General features: G+C 37.9%; 1 non-coding gene across 1 annotated transcript; it reads right to left on the bottom strand.

Moving 5' to 3' along the window:
• Positions 1-7,495: 7,495 nt before the first annotated feature.
• On the bottom strand, positions 7,496-7,568 carry TRNAK-CUU. Its single transcript has one exon. It is a non-coding gene; the product is annotated as a tRNA-Lys (tRNA).
• Positions 7,569-8,187: the final 619 nt, after the last annotated feature.

The following is an 8,187-nucleotide window of genomic DNA, read 5'->3' as shown; positions in this document are numbered from 1 at the left end:
TTCCCTCCAGAACTATCTCTCATTGATTTTTGTTAATTTAACAAGTTTTTTTCTAGGAAATTTCTTCTGAGATGAGGAAACAAACTTTTGTAGTAAGTTACCCTGTATTTTCAAAATCCAGATGAAGACATGTAGGTTAAGTGTTATAACCTGTACCACAGTACACTTTTGCATATTTTGTTTGTGTGTGTGTGTGTGTGTGTGTGTGTGTGTGTGTAAACTTCCAGGCGTATCTTACCAGTCTAATATCTAACCATCCTCTATTTTCACTACTCTTGTATGAAAGAATTTTTAATATGCTTACAACATATTTCTTCAAGAAAAATAAGACTGCTTAAATGCAAAGTTCTCACTAAAATATCTGGGTCATTTGTTTGAGTATTCACTCATTCAAATGGCAAAGAAATTACTTCATTTGAAAATTATACAGGATATAGTGCTTTTCTCACAGACACATTTACTTTCTCTCATAATGCGTTTTTGTTGTTTTTCTTGTTTTTTTCCAGGTCTATTTCCACAAACTATCTGAAATGGGACCTTATTACCAAAATGACACCAAATAATATTCAAATAATAGTGGAAGGAGGGCGATGACCAGGACGCTTGACTTTTATTTTCAAACTTTGCTAAAACCACATATATATTTTTACTTTTAATGTTGTCCTTTGGTCAAGAACATTTTGAAATTATATTAAATTGCATATTAAAAAACAATTATTTTGGGGAATCTCTCCATGTGTAATTTTTATTTTTACTCTTCTCTGCTAATACATAGTTAGGAAAAATATTATGTAGCATGGTTACTATCAGGATTTCCGCCCTTTCTGGTGAGAAAAAATTTAAGTCTCACAAATAGCTTAAAGAAAAATAATAAACTCTTTTAAGAAAGTGAAATATGCTTTTAAGATACGCTTTCAGTTAATTTCTAATCTCGAAGGAGGCTTATTTGGTGGTTGTACCCTATAATTAGTGAGATCAGTAATCAAGACAACTGTGATTTATTTTACTAGGAGAGCTCAGAGACTGAAGACATCTGGCCTAGACCCGTCTGCTGGTAAAATTCAAAATACACCTAAGTCTGCTTTGTTACATGATTCTCTTCAGAGGGATAGGAGGAGAGGTGATGTTCTCTGCATGAGGACAATTCTGCAGTGTCAGAATCAAATAATATTTGTTTCCTGACAGCAGAACATTGCATCATATTTCTAAGGACAGTAAGCACTTGGGTGGACTGTCAATGAATACTAAACACTAATTGATCTGATACATCCGTATGTACATACACAAATACACATGGTGGCCTGTGATGGTTGAAAAAGTACCTTTTGCTTCCATTGAAAGATCTGTCACTTTTAGGTCAGAGAGGGATTTTGGAGGGGTAATCTCCCACAATAGAAAACTATCCTGACAATGGTGGCGTTTTAGGGTTGTTTGTTGTTTGGCTTGTTGATGATGCTTAGCCAAGGAGACACTTCCTTTCAGATCCTGTCTCCCAAACCCCAGGGCTCTGTTCTGGGCAGTTCAGCCTAATGGAATTAAGCCTGACACGTTTCAACTCTATTTCTTTATAAAATAAACATAAAACAATGGTTTCGATTTCTAATAAAACTCTGGAAGCATGTGGGACTCCAACTTTCCCTGTTCTTTACACATCTGTAAATAAAGCACATAAAAGGGGAGCACAACAGGATAAATCAACATAAATTTGAAATCCACTGCAGCATATTAAATGGCGCAGTCTCAGTCAAAGACAGGCTGACCCCACGGCTTCGTGCAGTTTGAAGCTAATTGTTTTCGTCAGGATGGGAACGTCTGGAAGTCCATGGCTGTATCCCACCAGTAAGGCTCCAGTAACTGAGCCGGCCCACAGAGAATGGACCCACTTTGTAGCGACACAGCGGGCTCAGACACCACCTATTCTGCTCTCCAAACTGTCATGCATAACAACTTTATTGTGCTAAATTGAACTTGAAAGCAACCAAAGGCTATGAGAAGGAGAGGCTATGAGAAAAGCGTGCTGTCAGCGCTGGCAAAGGCTGACCTGGAAAGTAGGCTCAGAGACAGGGGAATAAAAGACCAGGCCCCATGAACACAGCATATTGTTTCATTTTAAAGTATGATTCCCATACCAGAGAAAGTAGCAAATGTGATGTAAATTTATTTAAATAGATTCGACCGCTTAAAAGTTTGCCAGCCGCTCTTATCCAACTTTCCCAGCTCTCTGATTCGTTACTTACAGTGGGAATATAATGACATATAGTCATCATTGTAACAGCTTCTTTGCAGGGGCACAATGATGATTAATAGCCAGCAGCAAATTTTCACATGGACTCTGAAGCACTATGGCATTAAGCAGCCAAACAGTCCCAAATCCCCCTTTTCTGTTCCGCTGAAAAGTCCCCTCCTTGTACCTTGCAGATAGGAACAAAGCCTATCTTAATTCCAATCAGCTTTTCCTCATTCAAAGGGACCTTCTCTTTTTCATAATTGATTCATGTGCATTTTTTAGTGTTTCACTGAGCTGAAGCCACTTTTCTCCTTTCCTCTGTTCTGCCTCCACACCCGCACCCCTCTTTTTTTTGAGGGGGCGAGTAGTGGGAAACATTTCAACAACAACAATAACAACAATAAAAAACGATGTGTTCTTTCTTCCCCAAATATTTGCTAAATGCGTTTCTCAGTTAGTCTTCATTTGTGTTGTACATTTAAAGGGTTTAAGACAAGAATTAACTCCTGGATTTCTTCTTCCTTGGAAATGGTTTTGGTTATAAAAAGTAGGAGCTCACTGAAATAACTCTGATGGGAGCCCCCTAAGGATGCCCCGTTTGGTTAGGGGAGTTTCAGGAGCTCTCATTCCCACGAGAGACTCACAGTTGGAACAAGGACAGAATCCCTTGCTCTGGACAGATTGTTTCTTCCCCCTCTGTGTTGGGAGCCGTTAAAAAATGAACAAGTAACCAAAGTGGAAGGCAGCAAATGAAAGCCTCCAAACCTGCTCTGTCCTTAGGTATCATTTTACCCCATGGTAATCTCCGGTTATAATTATTTACAGAAGGTGCTGTGCTACTTGTAGACTTGCTCTCTCCCATCTACACTTTCTACCTCCTGTGATAATGACAAAAATGACATCAGCCAGTGCTGTCTTGGGCGGGGATTTCTACATGTAAACTCAGTTTTGTGTCTGTGCCAGTATAATGACCACCAAGGCAGAATGTTAGTGGTTGTGCTTTGTGTATTTGCTTACATTTCCTATAATTCTGCCCTCATCTCGATGAGGGGGAGTAGGGTGACCATATGCCCCTGTTTGCTCAGGGCACACCTCATCTATGTCTCTTGTTCTCATGTAACTATTAGCCGTGCTCGCCTTTACTCTCAATTTGATTCAAGCAGTTTGCAAAACCCATACCTTTTGGCTATTAAAACTGTCCAGCAAAAAGCTGGTCTCTTACCTACGTGCCGTGGACTGATTTACCCTATTGCAGTTGAGGGGAAAGAGTCTCGCTTGAAAACCCTGCTGCCGATGTAGCAGCTCTGACTTTTGTCTCGCCCACTTTTAAGAGGTCAGCTAACCCTATACAGCTTCTTTGATATGTAGCAGAAAGGAGGTCATTTGCTGAAATGAAAGACACATTGCAAACCAGATTTTAAGTGTGACACTCTCCTTTAGCTGGGTCACGGTTCTCAGTGTGAACCAGAGCAACACAGTTCACTGGTCAGATAAAAATACTATGCCATGTTTTTGATAATGACCTTTCTCTTGCTTTGGTGTCTTCAAATGGTTAAATGAAGAATATGTCAAATTGATAGGAGGTATTCTGTTCATCATTCTCACTCTAGTGCTTATGTCTTCTCATAAGAAAAGTAACATGTGAAAGTGACATTGTATATCTATACTGTATTTTTCATCCAAAATCTCATACAGGGAAGTGTCTTCTAGTCTTTTGGTTGTAGAACCAGTGTCTCAGAGGGTGTTACAAATCCATATGGTAATCTTCCTAAAGGCTGGATTTTGCATTTGGATTTCAGAGTTAACAGAGAGATGTGTAATATCATCTGTGGGCAGAGAAATCCCTCCTGACTGGGCCACTGAGGACGTTCATATGTGTTGTTTATTTCTGAAAGTATGTGAAATAAATGGACTCCTGAAATGCTGGTGTCGGAATAACTTTAGTAAGAACCTGAAATTTCTCACGTTGCATCAAACCACAGCCCCTAGTCAAATACCAGAAGGATATGCACATAAGAATTATGACTTTAAGTTTTTTTGTTTGTTTTCTGTTTTCACAGAAGCACAGTCCTTCTGTAAAACCATCATCCTCAACTAGATTTTGGCCTATCCAGTCTTTTAAGTGTGTTTTCCTCCCCTTTTAGATAATTCTTTCAGAAATGAAGTGAATGGAGTACATGAATGATGTTTTGTGATGTACTCTTATGTCTTCATTTTCTCATAATTTTACCATTCTGAGGAAGTATAATTAAGACTTTGATAAGAACCATCAGTTTTGTTTAGATTATGGTATTCAATCTGGCTATGAAATTCCCACATCATAAAGGACTTTGTTTTTTGCTGGCTAAGACAAAATTTATAAATGCAATTGCCTATAGGACTCTCAGATAAGTTCCTTCTTCATCCCTGAGGTTGATAAATTGCTAGGGACACACAGAAGGACACACTCTTCTCATCTTGTGTACTGGCACCATTTGAGGAACTAAAGGTCAGGGTGCCTCTTTAGAACTTTGATTTGAGATTATAATGCTGCCCCTTGCTTTGCTCTCCTTGTTTTTGAAGGTCATATAGCACTTCTCTTACAGTAGAAAAATCTCTTTATACAAAATATGTAAACTGAGGCCTGCTGTCTTTACACAGACAGAGCCGACTTTTTTCCTACCCAGGCCTGATTCTTCCTGGATGCCTAAAATATTTACTTTATGTGCATATACTATCTTGACTCTAATCCCAAGTCAGCTAAACAAATACATCATATCCACAGTGATTATTTCTTTCTTTTTTAAAAAAATTATTTTTATTAACATATAATATATTATTTGCCCCAGGGGTACAGGTTTGTGAATTGTCAGGCTTACACACTTCACAGCACTCACCATATCACATACCCTCCCCAATGTCCATAACCCAATACCCTCTCTCCCCCTACCCTCCTCCCCCCAGCAACCCTCAGTTTGTTTTGTAAGATTAAGAGTCCCTTATGGTTTGTCTCCCTCCTGATCCCATCTTGTTTCAGTTTTCCTTCCCTATCCCGGGGTGATTATTTCTTAGTACCTGGTATGTACATTTAGAAATACAAGTTCTCTCTCTCTCTCTTTTTTAAAGATTTATTTATTCATTTTGAGAGAGAGTGAGTGTGCATGCACACAGGGGACAGAGGGAAAGAGAGAGAGAAACCCAAGCTGACTCATCACTGAGTGTGGAGCCCAACATGGGGCTCAATCCTGTGACCCTGAGATCATGACCTGAACCAAACCAAAAATCAGATGCTTAACCTACTATACCACCGATGCACCCAAGACATATAAGATCTCTTAATTGATTTCTGTCTTGTTCTTTGATATAATGAAGATTTTCAGTCTCTACTCTGCTTTTCCAAATTTCTCTTTCCTTCTTTTATTTGTTAATAAAACTGGCTTCTTTTCCTGGTTTCTTTTCCCATTATCATGGAAAAAAAGGCTCAGAGAGAGTGAGCATATCCCCATGAGATAAGTCATAGTTGTTCTAAATTTTTCATCATAATTCTGTTCTCCTTTGCCAGGATTTGGATTAGAAATGGGCATGTGACTCACCACACTAAAGCATATCATAATCAAATTGCTCAAAACCAGTGGTAAGAAAAAAATTCTTAAAACAGGCAGAGAAAAAAAGGTATTTTACATAGAGGAAAGAAGGTGAGGATGATAATAGTTTTCTCTTTGGAAGCAATGCATGAAAGAAAACAGGGAAGCAACATCTTTTCAGTGTGAAAGACAAAAAAAAAAATGGGAAGGAAAGAAGGGGGGAAGGTCTGTCAACCTAAAATTCTATACCCAACAAAAATAACTTTAAAAGATAAAGTTTTTCAGAGACACAAAATGACTCACAGACCCACACTACAAGATATGATAAAGAAATTACTTAAGGAAGAAAGAAAGTAAGACCACATGGAAATGAAAAGCACTGGAAATGGCTATTTCATGAAGATTTTGTTTTATATTATTTATTTTAAAGATAATTTAAACCTGGAAACTGACTGATAGATGCTAAAAATTCTATTAGAAAATGTGCAGAAGATATAAATAGACATTCCATGGAAGAAGATCTAGAGATGGCAACAGGCACATGAAAAGATGTTAACATTATTAAGGGAAAGGCAAATTAAAACCACAATGAGCACATCTATCAGAATGCCTAAAATTAAAAAAATAGTAATAGCATCAAATGCTGGCAAGGATATAGAGAAACTAGATCATCCATATACTGCTAGTGAGAATGTAAACTGGTACAGTGGCAGTTTTTAAAAAGATAAACTTATACTTATCATAGGACCCAGCTATCATACACCTGGGCATTTATCCCAGAGTAATGAAAATGTACATCAAAACCTATATACACATGTTCATAACAGCTTTGTTTGTTAAACCCCAGATTGGAAACACCCCAAACATCTATAACATCTGAATGGATAAATGAATTCTGGAATATTCATACAAGGGAATAACTATTGTTATGCACAACATTGTTGTGAGCTATTGATATCTATAACAATGTGAATGAATCTCAAGGTGATTATGCTGAGGAAAATAAGCCAGACAAAGAGCACATCTTGTAGGGTTCAATGTATATAAAATTCAGAAAATGCAAACTAATCAACACTGACAGAAAGCAGATTACTAGTAGGTGCCTGGGACTGGAGGGGAAGAGATGGGAGGGGGGGATTGCCAAATGATATGAGAAATCTTGTAGTAGTGATGGATAAGTTCATTACATTGGTGGTGGTAATTATTTTATGGGTTTATGCATTTGTCAAAACAAAAATTCACTTCAGTTTATTGCATGTCAGTCATTCTTCATATAAAAAAAAAGCATAACAATAGAGGGAGAGTCTATTCCACTCCCCCTTTGAGATTACCTTAACTAAGTGAATATGGTGGACTTGAAGTTGTGTGGTCTCTAAAATTAGGTAAGGAAAGGCCATGCAGCTTCTCCCAATTTATTTCAGGGTGCTCAACCTAAGGTATTTACTGAGACATCATGTGGGAAATAAGGCTACCCTGATTCCGCTCTGCTGGAGAGACCTCCTGGTGAGACCACACGGAGAGGAAGGACCTGAGAGTAGAAACAGATAAAGAGCTCCTCAGGCAGCATCCCTCTGTCAAGCTATCAGCTGTGGCCATCCTGTGCTTGTAGCTAGAGAGAGATCCCAAACCAGAACTATCCAGCCGAATGCTGAAACATAATAAAGGAGTGTTGTTACTTTTTCTTGTTGTTTTTAAGTAAGCTCTGAGCCCAACATGGGGCTTGAACTCATGACCCTAAGATCAAGAGTCACATGCTCTACCAACTGAGCCAGCCAGGCCCCCCAGGAGTGTTGTCGCTTTACAACATTACATTTTGGGATGATTTGTTACACAGCAATAAATGACTAGAATGCTACCTATCCTATATTTTCCATGTTAACAGTATAACTTCCGTTTTTTTTTTCAGGAAAGATTGTTTTGTGTTAACAGATGACTAAGTGTGATTTGTGTTTCATACATTTTTACAACTTTCCATTTAAAAGAAAAATTTGCACATCAGAAAGAATTATTTGTTACCATGTATGTCCTACTTTTGGTTTAGAAAAAATAGAGAAACCTTATCTACAAATTAAGAGAACCATTGGTTTCAGTCAACACCACTCATATTTAGCTAACATCGGTTATCAGTCAACAAACTACTGCGTGTTGGATTTTGATGAGAATACAAAAGATATCTAGCTTGCCATGACCACGAAGCATATATCACCTGGGTGGTGAAATAAAACCTTTTTTGTGGTAGGATGTGGTAGAATGTCTTCATGGAAGAGGAAGAATTTGAGCTATAAATGCTAAGTTATGAAAATCAACGTTTGAATGATTTTTTTGTTACTTCATTTAGTCTCAAAGAAAAATTTATTGTGCATGATTAATCCATTAATATTAAGCATGAGGAAATAT

This window comes from Enhydra lutris, unplaced genomic scaffold (assembly GCF_002288905.1).
Source record: "Enhydra lutris kenyoni isolate GAN:26980312 unplaced genomic scaffold, ASM228890v2 scaffoldscaffold19, whole genome shotgun sequence".
Lineage (NCBI taxonomy): Eukaryota > Metazoa > Chordata > Mammalia > Carnivora > Mustelidae > Enhydra > Enhydra lutris.
The sequence above is the reverse complement of the archived record's forward strand: the minus strand, read 5'-3'. Positions and strand labels throughout refer to the sequence as shown.